The 15,938-nt window shown below is 46.9% G+C and overlaps 1 pseudogene; it reads left to right on the top strand.

The window, feature by feature from the left end:
- LOC147124289 (uncharacterized) overlaps positions 1 to 14,933 on the top strand; it is a 239,189-nt pseudogene extending 224,256 nt beyond the window's left edge.
- Positions 14,934 to 15,938: the final 1,005 nt, after the last annotated feature.

Here is a 15,938-nt window from a genome sequence, read left to right as displayed (position 1 = left end):
CAAGCGTTCCATTGTATGGAACTCCGCCTTGGCGGCCGCGAGTTTACCGGGTTCCAGCCTTCGAGCTCTCGCATAAACAGGGGATCCTGTCATGGTAATGTGGTGCGCCACACCGTGCCTCGCAACTGAAGAAGAAAATGTGGGCCTGGTGAGCTCAGGGAACTCACTGAGAAGACGAGAGAACTAATTTGGAGATGGAACTGCACAGGCAACTGACCAAGACATCGCGGTGCTTCGGTGGCAGGGGACCGAGTGAAAAGTGGAGGCACTGATTAGCCGGCAGTGTCGGACGTCGACGAGAAACCCGTTTGCGCAGAAGAAATCTGCCCCCAGGATGGCCTGTGAGACTTTCGCTGTGATGAACTCCCAAACAAAACGTTGGCCGCCAAAACTCAACTGGACCCTACGCTTTCCGAACGTGCGAATGGCCGCACCACTGGCTGCCTCGAGGGGGGGGACCTTGACCGCCAGATTGAAGATCTAGCTTCGACACTGGTAGGATACTGCACTGGGAGCCAGTATCACAGAGAAAACGTCTCCCTGACAGGGAGTCTGTAATGTATAGGAGTTTCCCTGTGGACCCGACGGCCATCGCAAATCCGGCGCGTCCCTTAGGCTTTATTGATTTTCTCAGAAACCACTGGTTTGAGGTAGGTGTTTTTTTTGGTGAGAAACTGCAGGGCGGACGGCAATTTCTGGCCTTCGCGCCGAAACGAGCGTGGTATGCACACCAGCCTGCAGGAGGAGGAGTCGGATTCGCTCTTGTGGGGGATGGGCGCCTCGTGGCTGCACAAGATTGTTGTGAGATGGTGAATATTTTATCCGCTTCCACGGCGAGTTCAGCACAATCCGTGATCGCGGAATTGGCCAAGGCCGTCTGTACTGGCTCTGGTAGTTGACAGAGAAACAGCTCGCGGAACAGAAAACATTGCGATTCCGAGCCCAAAAGCGTGAGCATTTGGCTCATGAGCTCTGAGGGTTTTGAGTCCCCGAGGCCGGGCATGGAGATAAGTCTGCGAGCGCGCCCCGACTTGGACAGACCGAAAATCTGCAGTAAATTTGCTTTTAAAGCTTTGTACTTGCCATTGTTCGGTGGACTCTCGAGGAGGCTGATGACCCGCGAGGCCGTGGCGCTGTCGAGGGCAGAGACCACGTAATAATAACGGATCGAATCTGCTGCTACTCCCCGGATTGCAAATTGGGCTTCCGCCTGGAAAAACCACGCGGCCGGTTGTTGCTCCCAAAATTGCGGCAGTTTGAGGGTGACGGCGTTCGTGTCCATGATGTAACTTCAACGAAAATTGTTCAAAGAAATCGGGGTCACCAATGTAGGAACTGGGGTTCCTAGCCGAAGAATTGAGATCGACTCAGAAAATCAAAAACAATAAAATTTAATGAACAAACGAAGCTGCACAGGAAACTGTAGGATACAATGCAAATAGGTCTGGTCTGCTTGAAAGCCTCTCTGGAAATTGCTAGAAGGTTCCGAGCTCAACTGCTAGCAGGTTCTGAGTTCAACTGCTAGCAGGTTCCGAGCTCAACTGCTAGAAGGTTCCGAGCTCTACTGCTAGAAGGTTCCGAGCTCTGACGTCATGACGTCATCATGTTCTTCCCGCTGTTGAGAGATCACGTGACGGACGGCATGATGTCATCACGTGGAGTACAGGAAAGAAGCCCTAGCACAGTTAACAGATACATTAAAGGTGCAGCCCCCAGCTGTACTACATTGCTGTAAAAGGAATTATATACAATTGTCCGTAATCCTCTGGTGGTTCCGCCACAGACTCATTAATTTTACTTGAATTTTGTTTAAAATAATGATTATCAGGAGTAAACTGAGGATTATTGTGCGATAGAACCTAATAAGCCACCGTCAATGTGGATTTAGAGGGGGAAAATCTTGTCTAATCAACCTCCTTGACTTCTTTGAGGAAGTGAAAATCCAAGTGGATCTTGGAAAGCCCTATGACATGAAAGGCATTTGAAAAAGTTACACACACAAACAATAACAGTAGCAACAACAACAATTTGCGTTTATACAATGCCTTTAATGTAGCAAAAAATTTCCCAAGAGCTTCACAGTGGCATAAGGAAAACAAATGACAAGCAAAAGAAGGAGCAATTAGGAGGTGTGACCAAAATCTTTGTCAATGTAGTGGGTTTTAAGGAGATACTTAAACATAGAAATGAAAGTGGAGGGGTTTAAGGAGAGAATTCCAGAGAGTGGTATCTAGGCAGCTGAAGGTACGGTAACCAATGGTGGGATGAAGGGAGGGAGTTCTCAAGAGGCCAAAGTTGGAGGACTGAAGAGCATAAGGGTGTACATTACAATCGGGGAGTTTATGGTCTTTCTAGGTGGTTTAATTAAAATTGGTAAAATGGCCTTCTTCATTGGTAATTATCTTGTGATCTTTTGAAATGTTTTAATTAATGTTAAAATATCATTTAAGAACATAAGAACATAAGAAATAGGAGCAGGAGTAGGCCAATCGGCCCCTCGAGCCTGCTCCACCATTCAATAAGATCATGGCTGATCTGATCCTAACCTCAAATCTTCTATCACTCCCCATCCCACCCGAACCCATTTGACCTCCTGGGAGAGGTGAAAAACCAGATAAAAAACCCAATGGCCAATTTGGGAGAAAAAATCTGGGAAATTCCTCTCCGACCCATCTAGGCGATCGAAACTCTTCCAGGAGATCACTCTGTCCCTATATTTTCTACAGTACTTACCTTCTGTAAAGGCGATGTCCACCCCAGCCAGGAACAGGAATAAAACCATCTCCTGAAATCTAACACAGAATTAGAACACAAGAAGTAAGAGCAGAACCAGGCTACACGGCCCCTGGGCCCGCTCCACTACCCACAGGGCCATGACCATTCCGAACCTAGACTCATGTCCAATTTCCTGCCCGCTCCCCGTAACCCTTAATTCCCTTTTCTTCTAGGAAACTATCTATTTCTGTTTTAAATTTATTTTGATGTAGCTTCCATAGCTTTCTGGGGCAGCAAATTCCACAAACCTATCACCCTCTGAGTGAAGAAGTTTCTCCTCATCTCAGTTTTGAAAGAGCAGCCCCTTATTTTAAGATTATGCCCCCTAGTTCTAGTTTCACCCATCATTGGGAATATCCTCACCGCATCCACCCGATCAAGCCCCTTCACAATCTTATATGTTTCAATAAGATTGCCTCTCATTCTTCTGAACTCCAATGAGTAGAGTCCCAATCTACTCAACCTCTCCTCATATGACCACTCCCTCATCCCCGGGATTAACCGAGTGAACCTTCTTTGTACTGACTCAAGAGCAAGTATGTCTTTTCTTAAGTAAGGACACCAAAACTGTATGCAGTATTCCAGGTGCGGTCTCACCAATACCTTGTATAACTGCAGCAATACCTCCCTGTTTTTATATTCTATCCCCCTAGCAATAAAAGCCAACATTCCATTGGCCTTCTTAATCACTTGCTGCACCTGCATACTAACTTTTTGAGTTTCGTGCACCAGGACCCCCAGATCCCTTTGTACTACAGTACTTTCCAGTTTCTTGCCATTAAGATAATAACTTACTCTATGATTTTTCCTGCCAAAGTTGTCCCAGATGAATTAAGGGATTGATTGTTTGACCAAGAGAATAATACCTTAAGTTCGATGGCCAAGTGAGCTGAGCATTTTGCAGCCTCAAATGCACTGGGGATCCAATGTGTTGATGGGAAGGCAGATGTTAGATGCTGGTTGACTGCCAGGTGATTCATCAAACTGGGTAATCAGCCAACATCCCTTGAGTCAAAGGCTGTGCAACACATCAAATCACAGAGAGGCAATTCCAGGCACATTGTCCTGGATATTGCTTGGCTTGTAGGAAACCTGGCCATGTTGAACTTCTGCCCACCACATGTTTCCATCAGCACCTGACTGCATTTCTCTGGGGTGGATCCAATTTGGTAGACAGGGTGAGTTAAAGGCAGGAATCCCACTGCTGAATGTTTCTCTTGCTGCTGGGAGGGAGAGGTACGTAGCTTAGCTTCAGCTGTTAAAAGTCTGTTTCAGCTTTAAGAGTCAGAAGCAATATATGCATTAAGGGGCAGAGTAAAATCAATGAGAGGAGAATGAAAGAAGATAGATCAGCTTCAAGGGTGTCTCTATTGTGGTCAAGGCTCTGTGGAAGCGATATTGGCAATGAAAAGGATTAGGAGAGCTAGGGGGTGAAATTCGATTAAGCTCAAAAAGGAGTGCAGGCAGCACGTAAAATTTGTGCTGTCTGCTACTTTACATGATTGCCGCGCACAGCCCAGGACTGAACACACTGCTGATAGGCTTTGCGCTCAGCAGTGGGTCGAAATTCCGATGTTTGGTGAGGCTGGCTTTACTTAAACTTAAACTTTTCTCAAACTTTACTTAAAGCTAGCCTGCGCCTCAAGTGGGGGGAGTTAAAAGAAATGTTGTAGTGGTACGGGAGGCGCGAGCGGGAAGCTTAAAAAGGCTTCAGAGACCCAGGTAAGGCCTCAGACCGCGGGTGTCGGCGGGAGGCACGAGCGGGAAGCTTAAAAATGCTTCAGAGACCCAGGTAAGGCCTCAGACCACGGGTGTCGGCGGGAGGCGCGAGCGGGAAGCTTAAAAAGGCTTCAGAGACCCAGGTAAGGTGTACCAGTCTCCAGTCTCGGACCTCAGAGGGAAGGAGAGAGGTAAAAAGTAATCTAAGTGTGACGTCACCAGAAAGCAGGTAAGTGATTGGTTGGTAAGTATTTCTCTCTTTTTTAAGCTTAAACTCTGTGGTTTATAGTTTCTAAGGTGCAATATTCATCATCTAGAATCGGGGCAGAGGGTATTTAAAAATAATATTAATAAATTTAATTAATTGCATAGAATGGGAGATCAGGTGATGTGTTGCTGCTGCAATATGTGGGAGCTGGTGGACACCATTGATGCTCACGGTGATCACATTTGCAGTAAGTGTTGGCTGCTCGAGGAATTCCGGCTCCATGTTGAAGAGCTGGAGTCTGAGCTTCAAACACTGAGACACATCAGGGAGGGGGAGAGTTACCTGGACTCTGTGTATCAGGAGGTAGTCACACCAATTAGATTAATTAATTCAGATGTAGTCCGTGGCCAGGGTCAGGATGGTGTGACTAGAAGTGAGGCAGGTACGGGGATCCAGGAGGTAGTGTTGGAGGAGCCGCAGCCCTTGCTCTTGTCCAACAGGTTTGAGGCTCTTACTCCCTGTGAGGATGGGAACAGGGACTGCGGGGAGGATGAGCAACCTGGCCACAGCACCGTGGAGCGGGGGGCCATTCAAGTGGGGGGAGTTAAAAGAAATGTTGTAGTGGTAGGGGATAGTATCGTTAGGGGGATAGATAGAGTTCTTTGCAGCTGAGAGCGAGAGTCCAGAAGGCTGTGTTGCCTGCCCGGTGCCAGGGTTAAGGACATCTCCTCTGGGCTGCAGAGAAACTTGGAGTGGGAGGGGGAGGATCCAGTTGTCGTGGTCCATGTTGGTACCAACGACATAGATAGGACAAGGAAAGAGGTTCTGCTGAGAGAGTTTGAGCAGCTAGGGGCCAAATTAAAAAGCAGAACCACAAGGGTAATATTCTCTGGATTACTACCTGAGCCACGTGCAAATTTGGCTAGGGTAAATAAAATTAGAGAGTTAAATGCGTGGCTCAAAGACTGGTGTGGGAGAAATGGGTTTTGCTTCCTGGGACACTGGCATCAGTACTGGGACAGGAGAGAGCTGTTCCATTGGGACAGACTTCACTTGGCCAGTGCTGGGACTAGAATCCTGGCGAATCGAATAACTAGGGCTGTAGAGAGGGCTTTAAACTAATTAGTGGGGGGGAGGTTTTAAGAGAGCGAAAAATAAAAATGACAGCGGAGAAGGCAATAGAGCAAGGTAGCAGTGGGGGAATTAAAAACCAGAGCGTGTCAGGAAGGGACAGAATGTATAATGATAAGGGTAAAGTAGTAAAAGGGGTAAAAGCAGGAATAAATAGTCAGAAAACATACTTGAAAGTTCTTTATCTGAATGCACGCAGCATTCGTAACAAATTTGACGAGTTGGCGGTGCAAATAACTACACATGGGTATGATCTGGTGGCCATTACGGAAACATGGCTGCAAGATAATCATGAATGGGAACTAAACATACAAGGGTATTTGACAATTAGGAAGGACAGACAGGAAGGAAAGGGAGGTGGGGTTGCTATGTTAATCAAGGATGGAATCAGTGCAATAGTCAGAAATGATATTGGGTCAAAGGATCAGGATAGTGAAACAGTTTGGGTGGAGATAAGGAATAATAAGGGTGGAGAAAAGGAATAATAAGCGGAAAAAGTCACTAGTGGGCGTAGTCTATAGGCCTCCTAACAGTTGCAACTCTGTTGCTCGGAGTATAAATCAGGAAATAGTTGGCGCTTGTAATAAGGGAACAGCTATAATCATGGGGGATTTTAACTTTCATATTGACTGGACTAATCAAATTGGGCATGGCAGCATTGAGGAAGAGTTCATAGAGTGTATTAGGGACGGGTTCCTTGAGCAGTATGTAACTGAACCAACCAGGGGGCAGGCAATCTTAGATCTGGTCCTGTGTAATGAGACAGGATTAATAAAAAATGTCCTAGTAAAGGATCCCCTTGGAATGAGTGACCATAATATGGTTGAATTCCAAATTCAGTTTGAGGGTGAGAGAGTTGGATCTCAAACCAGTGTACTAAGCTTAAATAAAGGAGACTATGAAGGTATGAGAGTAGAATTGACCAAAGTGGGCTGGGAAAACAGATTAAAGTGTAAGACAGTACAAGAGCAGTGGTCTACATTCAAGGAGATATTTCACATCTTTCAAGATAAATATATTCCACTGAGGAAAAAGGGGAGTAAAAGAAAAGACAGCCATCCGTGGCTTAGTAAAGTAATAAAGGATAGTATTCGACTGAAAACAAGGGCATATAAATTAGCCAAGTCTAGTGGGAGGATAGAAGATTGGGAAGCATTTAAAAGCCAGCAAACAATAGCTAAAAGATTAATTAAGAAAGGGAAGATAGATTATGAAAGTAAACTAGCAAAAAATATAAAAACAGATAGCAAGAGTTTCTACAGCTATATAAAAAGAAAAAGGGTGGCTAAAGTGAACGTTGGTCCCTTAGAGGATGGGACTGGGAAACTAGTGGTGGGGAACATGGAGATGGCAAAGACGCTGAACAAATATTTTGTATCAGTCTTTACAGTAGAGGACACTAAAAATATCCCAACATTGGACAAACAGGGGGCAATGGGGGGGGGGAGGAGCTAAACACGATTCAAATCACTAAGGAGATGGTACTCAGTAAAATAATGGGACTTAAGGCGGATAAATCCCCCGGACCTGATGGCCTACATCCTAGGGTCTTGAGAGAAGTGCCGGCAGGGATTGTGGATGCATTGGTGATCATTTTCCAGAACTCCCTGGACTCAGGAAAGGTCCCGGCAGATTGGAAAACTGCTAATGTAACACCCTTATTTAAGAAGGGAAGTAGACAAAAGGCTGGAAACTATAGACCAGTTAGCCTAACATCTGTGGTTGGCAAAATGTTGGAGTCTATTATTAAGGAAACAGTAACAGAGCATTTGGATAAACATAATTTAATAGGACAGAGTCAGCATGGTTTTACGAAGGGGAAGTCATGTTTGACAAATTTGCTCGAATTCTTTGAGGATGTAACATACAGGGTGGATAAAGGGGAACCAGTGGATGTAGTGTATTTGGACTTCCAAAAGGCATTTGACAAGGTTCCACACAAAAGATTACTGATCAAGATAAAAAATCACGGGATTGGGGGTAATATACTGGCATGGGTGGAAGATTGGCTATCTAACAGAAAACAAAGAGTTGGGATAAATGGTTCATTCTCGGGCTGGCAATCAGTAACTAGTGGTGTTCCGCAGGGGTCAGTGCTGGGACCCCAACTCTTTACAATCTATATTAACGATTTGGAGGAAGGGACCGAGTGCAACATATCCAAGTTTGCCGACAATACAAAGATGGGAGGGAAAGCAGTGAGTGAGGAGGACATAAAAAACCTGCAAAAGGACATAGACAGGCTAAGTGAGTGGGCAGAGATTTGGCAGATGCAATATAATGTTGGAAAGTTTGAGGTTATGCACTTTGGCAGAAAAAATCAAAGAGCAAGTTATTATCTAAATGGAGAGAAACTGCAAAGTGCTACAGTACAAAGGGATCTGAGGGTCCTGGTGCATGAAACACAAAAAGTTAGTATGCAGGTGCAGCAGGTGATCAGGAAGGCCAATGGAAGCTTGGCTTTTATTGCAAGGGGGATGGAGTATAAAAACAGGGAAGTCTTGCTGCACTCAGAGGGTAGTAAATCTATGGAATTTGCTACCCCAGAGAGCTGTGGAAGCTGCAACATTAAATAAATTTAAAATGGAGATAGACATTGTCCTAGCAGATAAGGGAATTAGGGGTTACGGGGAGAGGGCAGGGAAATGGACGTGAGTCTAGATTCAGGTCAGCCATGATCCTATTGAATGGCGGAGCAGGCCAGAGGGGCCGTATGGCCTACTCCTGCTCCTATTTCTTATGTTCTTATGTTCTTAAAGGCAGTCTGCACCTCTTCCAGGTGAGCTGCCTTCTGGTGATAAAAAATGTTAAAAGTGCTTCAGCACAAACCCAAATGACTCTACAGGCCAGGGAAAGGGCACCTAGGGTTTCAGACGCAGCACTCAAGGCATATGTGCAGGAGGTGAACATTCAATGAGAGATCCTCAACCCACAGGGGGCCAGGAGGCCCTCCAGAAAGAAGGATGTGGGGCCAGATCACCGAGGTGGTCACTGCCAGGATGTGGCTCCAGTGCCCAAAGTATTTCATAACCTCAGACAAGTGAACGCATGTTCATTTGTGCGTGCTTCGGAGAGGGCATGAAGTCGAGCAGCACCGTCCAAAATACCAGGTCATGCGTCAAATTTTGATGTCACAATCTGCCTCATTACCATTTTTCCAGCCAGCACAAGCAACGGCTGCACTGCCGGCCTGCTCAAAATGGCAGCTGCTGTGGTCTGCACCAGAAGTGGGCAGAAGCGAGGCGGTCACTATTTTTTTGACAAAACCGGCCTTAACAGCCAACACTAAGGTGCCGAATTTCACGGCCCAAAACTATTGGGGAAACGATGATGCAGGCAGTATGGAGGGAGGTGGTCAGTACCATGTCAACCACCCCACAAAGAGCACTATCTGAAATCCTTTACAGACTTTACGAGGTTCGCCAGGGTAGATGAAGTCACAAGTACCCATGCAGTTACCAATCCTGCAACACTCACATGCAGAACTCAAACTTTGCATACACTGACAGCTATTCAATCATGGCAGGCACATCACCTAAACACATTGCACCACACTCAATGACACACTTCCCTTCACTTGCAGGCAAAGGTGGCACACAACAGACATGAGCAACAACAGACTGGAGACGGCCAAGCTAGGATTGAGACCCTAAGTGACCTCGAGGAATCCGCCTTTGAAATTATTGGAGGGGCAGTAACAGTGTCCGTGGTCAGCAGAGAAGTTGAAACCATTGCTGCTGATGATAGTATGGTCATACCTAATGTGATGAATCTTACCATTCATGTAGAAATGACTCATGAGATAACACTGGATGGCCAGCTGGTGGTGCCATCCAAGGAAAGTATAAATACTCGGGCATGGGCCCAGCTTGCTCAGGACGTTTTTGTAAGCAGGAACTAGTGATGTAACTAGAACTCATGGTTGTGAAACAGTTGATTAAAGCCTCATTTTATACTCAAACCAAATGCTTAGTAGTTTTCTTACGTCAATTTAATCAACTGTGTATCGGCTCCACGCTCTGAGTGATTTCGGGAACAGCCAGCTATGACTTCAACTGTAGAAGGGAACTCTGACGTAGTAATCAATCCATCATGGACAAACTACTCAGACCCGCCCATCTTGACCTGGACCCGAATTCACCTACAACTGCTAAGGTATGGAAACACTGGTGTCATACCTTCAGCAACTTCCTCAGGGTGTGTGGTGAGAATGTTCCTGATAAATTAGAGATACTTGCCAATTATGTATCTCCTCATGTGTTTGACTATATTGAAGACTGTGTAGACTATGACTCCGCTATCGTAATATTACAGCGACTATATGTTAAGGCCCCAAACAAAATTTTTGCTCGGCATCTACTGGCCACAACTTGACAACAACCCGGGGAATCACTTGACAAATTCCTTCAAAAGCTTCGCAGGCTCAGCAAGGATTGTAATCTTAAAGCTGTCACTGCTGAGCAGTACCAGGAGGAGTTAATTTGTGATCCTTTTATTAACGGAATTGTATCTCCCTTCATATGCCAGCGTCTGTTGGAGAATAAAACCCTCAAGTTACAGGCTGCCTATGACCAGGCATGTTCTCTGGACTTAGCAAAGAGGAATGCAGATACCTATCTTTTACCACGTGCACGGGCTGCTGCTATCAATTTTAGTGACTCCTTCAATAGGCCTCGGGCAGAAGCCATCACTGATGATGACTCTAACCTAGCTGATGACAACCTTACCCTAAAAGCATTCACTGATGACGACCCTGCCCTAGTGGCATCTTGGCAATCTGGAAGGAAGTGTTTCTTCTGTGGAGGTGCATTCCACTATAGGAAATTTTATCCTGCTCGTAACGCAACCTGCAATCATTGCAGTAAGAAAGGTCACTTTTCTAAGGTATGCCAGTCAAGAGCCTCTGTTAGTAAGAAAGGCCACTTTTCTAAGGTCGAGAATCCCTGTTAGTTTTGCAGCTACTATCTATAAAACTGCTCCTCCCCCAAGAGCCACTACTAAGGTTACAGCTGCTATCTATAAAACTGCTCTTCCCCCAAGAACCACTACTAATGTTACAGCTGTCAAGGGTAAAACTGCTCCTCCTCCCATCACAGCTGTTTTCCCCCAAAGTCTATTCCATGCAGCCACGAAGGTTTCGGTAAATGGACACATTTTGAGTGCACTAATCAACTCATGCAGCTCTGACAGCTTCATTAGTGAGTGGGCTGTCAGTAAGTTAAAACTGCGTATTTACCCCTTGGAGAGGAAAACTGCAATGCCTCTGATGACACTGACCACCAACTCTTCCGGCTTTTGTCTTGTCGACCTTACTCTCAATGGCCGCACTTATTTCACCACCCAGCTCAGGGTGCTCAAAAACATATGCAGTGATGTGCTCCTGGGACAGGATTTCCAGAAACAACACAAAAGACTCACTTTCGAGTTTGGAGGGTCAAAGCCGGACCTTACTATTTCCAAAGTACCGTTCTGTGCGCTTTCGGTGGCTTCGCTCGACGAGCCCTCCTTGTTTCCCAATCTTTCCCCCCAATGTAAGCCCATAGTCACTAAATCACGACGTTTCAACCAAGATGATCTATCCTTTATCGAGGCAGAGATCTCTCGCCTTCTAGCTGATGGTATCATTGAGCCATATTCATCTCCCTGGCGGTCTCTAGTCGTCGTTGTTAAAAATCCTCTGAAGCAACACAAGAAACGTCTTTGCATTGATTACTCGCAAACTATTAAGCAGTATACCGACCTGGATGCCTACCCACTACCACGCATCGATGACATGGTCAATAACCTTGCCAACTACAAGGTATTTTCAACTTTTGACTTAAAGAGCGCATACCATCAAGTAACGTTAAAAGACTCTGACAAAAATATACGGCCTTTGAGGCCAATGGTCAGCTTTACCAGTTTTGTTGCCTTCCATTTGGGGTCACCAATGGGGTGGCCGTCTTTCAACGGGCAATGGATAGCCTAGTCAAACAGGAGAACTTAAGGGACACTTTTCCATATCTGGATAATATCACCATTGCTGGTCATGACCAGAAGGAGCATGATGGCAACCTCCAGAAATTTTTTGACATTCTCTGTCATCGCAACTTAACCTTAAATGAGTCCCAATCTGTGAAATCAGTACCATCAGTCAACATCCTTGGCTACTAGGTGGGCAATGGTGTCATCAAACCGGATCCGGAGCGACTTCATCCGCTTCAGGAGCTCCCTCCCCCTACAAATCTCGGCTCTCTTCGTCGGGCACTCGGCATGTTCGCCTATTATGCGAAGTGGATACCTCACTTCTCCGACAAGATCCAGCCCCTGCTTCACGCGAAGTCATTTCCGTTGGAGGCAACGGCTATCTCAGCTTTCAACTCCTCAAGTGACAACTGGAAAAAGCCACGCTTCGTTCCATCGATGAAAATCTCCCTTTCGTGGTCGAGCGCGATGCATCGGAGGTGGCGATCTCGGCTACCTAGAATCAAGATGGTTGACCCGTTGCATTTCTGTCCAGAACTTTGCAGGGTAGCGAGCTCCATTATCCTCCTGTCGAGAAGGAGGCTATGGCTATCATCAAAGCAGTACATAAATGGAGTCATTTTCTCGCTCATCACCATTTCACGCTTATAACAGATCAGCACTCTGTGGCCTTTATGCTGGATAACCAGAAATGCACTAAGATCAAGAATAACAAAATAAAGCTCTGGAGGATGGAATTTGCCGCCTTTGGCAACACCATACATTATCGACCCGGCAAAGAGAATGTGGCCCCAGATACCCTCACGTGTGCATTCTGCTCTTCTATGTCAACTTCGACTCTTGCGGATCTTCATACTGACGTATGCCATCCTGGCGTTACCCGTATGTTGCACTTTGTGCGATCTAAAAATCTCCCATTTTCTACAGAAGACGTGAAAAGAACATGTTCCACTTGTAGAATTTGCGTGGAATTAAAACCGCAATTCTTCCGTCCATCGGATGGCTCACTCATACATGCTATACAGCCTATGCAGCGACTCAGCATTGATTTTAAAGGGCCATTGGCTTCCTCAACACGAAGCACCTACTTGCTTACTATGGTGGATGAATATTCACGCTTTCCCTTTGCTTTCCCCTGTCCCAATATGCTTACTTCCACAGTGATCAAATGCCTCGATCAGGTCTTTTCCCTTTGCAGTATGGCCAATTTCATCCACTCTGATCGGGGTGCCTCCTTCATGTCAAGCGAACTCAAAAGTTATCTTTCCCAACAGGGAATCGCCACAAGTAAAACGACACCATATCATCCCATCGGTAACGGACAGGTTGAGAGATACAACGCTATCATTTGGAACGCTGTTCGTCTTGCACTGAGGTCACGCAACCTACCAGACCAGCAGTGAGAAACTATGCTCCCTGACGTGTTGCATTCCATCAGGTCTCTTCTTTCTACGTCCACCAATGTCACTCCTCACGAGCGATTATTCGGGTTCCAGCGTCGTTCCACTCATGGGACGTCCCTACCATCATGTTTGGCAGCTCCTGGCCCTGTGCTGCTTCGCAGATTTGTCTGATCTTCCAAAAATGATCCCCTCATCGACGAGGTGGAACTAACAGATGTTAATCCCACATAGGCGCACGTGCGGTACCCTGATGGCCGGGAGTCCACCGTTTCACTCTGAGATCTGGCTCCCTGTCCAACCGGTCCCACGGACCCCACCGATAGAGGGATCCATAGTAATGATGCCGACACTCTGCGCTCCTTTGAGGATGATGCCCTACCCAGGACATCAAGGGATCTGCCGGCTACTCCATCTGATCAACTCGGGGAACAGAGCGCTCCCCACGGGATGGCCAACCAAAGCCAGGACGCCGGTCAATCCCCGGCTACCAAGCAAGATGAAGCTAGCTTTGCGCCTGTGGGGACCCGCACCCGGAGTCATGATCTCCCCAGTCCCCCTCAGGTCGATCAAGGCAACACGGGCCTTGTCAATCTACCAGTACGAATCAAGCGACCCAGGGACCAAGACACGGTCTGAGGAGACGAGCCTTCCAGCCACAAACAAAAATCTAAAAGACTGTGGCTATTCGTGGTCCGTCTAAGCCGCTAGAAGGAAGTTGTCGGACTTCCAAATCTTTCAGGCGGGAAGAATGTCACGAATCTTACCATTCATGTAGAAATGACTCATGAGATAACACTGGGCGGCCAGCTGGTGGCGCCGTCCAAGGAAAGTATAAATACTCGGGCGTGGGCCCAGCTTGCTCAGGACGTTTTTGTAACCAGGAACTAGTGATGTAACTAGCAACTCATGGTTGTGAAACAGTTGATTAAAGCCTTGTTTTATACTCAAACCAAGTGCTTAGTAGTTTTCTTACGTCACCTAATCCTTCTCACATCCCACTCCCCCCTCATCTCACAATCTCTTCTCACTTACAAGCTGCTGATGGGGTATGCATGGGTATCTTGCTTTCTGCCGTCCCCCTCCCCTCATCACAAACCGACCATTGTGCCTTTCTGCTTTCAGATACCCAGGAAGTGCCACTAGCACAGCCTGACCCTCATCATTAGCAGCAAACTGGTGGAGGAGAAGAAGAAAAAGAAGAGACACTAGCGCTGCATTTGACATTCACAGACACCAGCTCAGAAAATGGCACTGCGTGTACTTTAGAGCAGAGTATAGAGGCGGGATCTGCGCGTGGTGAGTCACCAGGCATGAGTGGGCTGCAGCCAGGCCATGGGGAAAAGTTACCTTGGATGCCAGATCCCCGGAGGGCTAGTTCACGCTCGAGTTCTGCTACACAGGACTCAGATGATTACCTCGATGGGGCGGCCTTCAGAAGAATGGTAATGGACATGCACACGAAAATGCTTGGTGCAATGGCAAACCTGCCAGAGAGGCTCTTGTCAGTGTCGAGGAACATGGAGGAGTCCGGCTCCAACATTGCACAAGGGTTTGGGCAGAGTGTGGAGTCCATGATTTCCAGGATGAAAATGATAGACAACTCCAGGAGAGACCTTGTGGACCCATGGATGATGCTGGGTGTGATCGTCGATCTTGCAGCTTCTACTGCAGCTCAAGCAGAAGCAACCCAACATCTCACTGCTGCAGTGGAAGCACAGACTGCTCTCCTGTAGGCTCAGCTTGCTGCCACACAAACTTAGAGTGCTGCCATCGTTGCTGGGTTTCTGAGTGTCGAAAGAGGCTTTTAGGGCGTCGCTGCTGTCCGGCAATCTGTGCTCCAACAGATTGCTAGGAATTCTGAGGTGCCGCCCCAGGGCAGTGGCAGTGGGTGTGTGGAGCAAGAACCTGCTGTTCTCTCTCAGGATGACAGCATTCCTACTCCCACCACTGTCATCCCACCGTTGCCCTTGCTGCTGCCTATCAGCCAGCCAGCCCAGACTGCTGCCGCCCATGTCGAGGTGGTGCAGTCTACAGCCACACCTTCTCAGTCCAGATCTGCTCGAGGTTGTCCTGCAAGGCCATCTGTAGCCACCCCCAGTGAAAGTCAGCAGCCTTCCATCAGCCATGCTGCAGCCACTGGGGGAGCACTGCATAGGAGCACTAAAGTAGGTAAAGGCACAGGAAAGACAGGCACTAACTGAATGCTCAAGGGTGAATAGTTTATATTGTCATTGTGATTGGATTTTTGATAAATTTATGAATTTTGATTGAATTTGTGTTTTGTGGTGGCTCTCATTTCAGATTTGTGACCAGGAGGATGCTGTGATGTTGTTGGAGGTCAATCATCTCAGCCCCATAACATCGATGCAGGAGTTCCTCAGGGCAGTGTCCTAGGTCCAACCATTTTCAGCTGCTTCATCAGTGACCTTCCCTCCATCATAGGGCTAGAAGTGAGGATGCTCGCTGACGATTGCACAGTGTTCAGTTCCATTCGCAACTCCTCAGATAATGAAGCAATCCATGCCCGCATGCCCTAAGACCTGGACAGCATTCAGACTTGGGCTGATAAGTGATAAGTAACATTTGCACCACACAAGTGCCAGGTAATGAACATCTCCAACAAGAGAAAGTCTAACTACCGCCCCTTGACATTCAACAGCATTACCAATGCTGAATGCCCCACCATCACCATTGACCAAAAACTTAACTGGACCAGCCACATAAATACTGTGGCTAAA

Source organism: Somniosus microcephalus, chromosome 1 (genome assembly GCF_052327205.1).
Source record: "Somniosus microcephalus isolate GS21.2 chromosome 1, FLI_Smic_1.0, whole genome shotgun sequence".
NCBI classification, from domain to species: Eukaryota; Metazoa; Chordata; class Chondrichthyes; order Squaliformes; family Somniosidae; genus Somniosus; species Somniosus microcephalus.
This window is presented reverse-complemented; position numbering and strand designations above follow the sequence as displayed.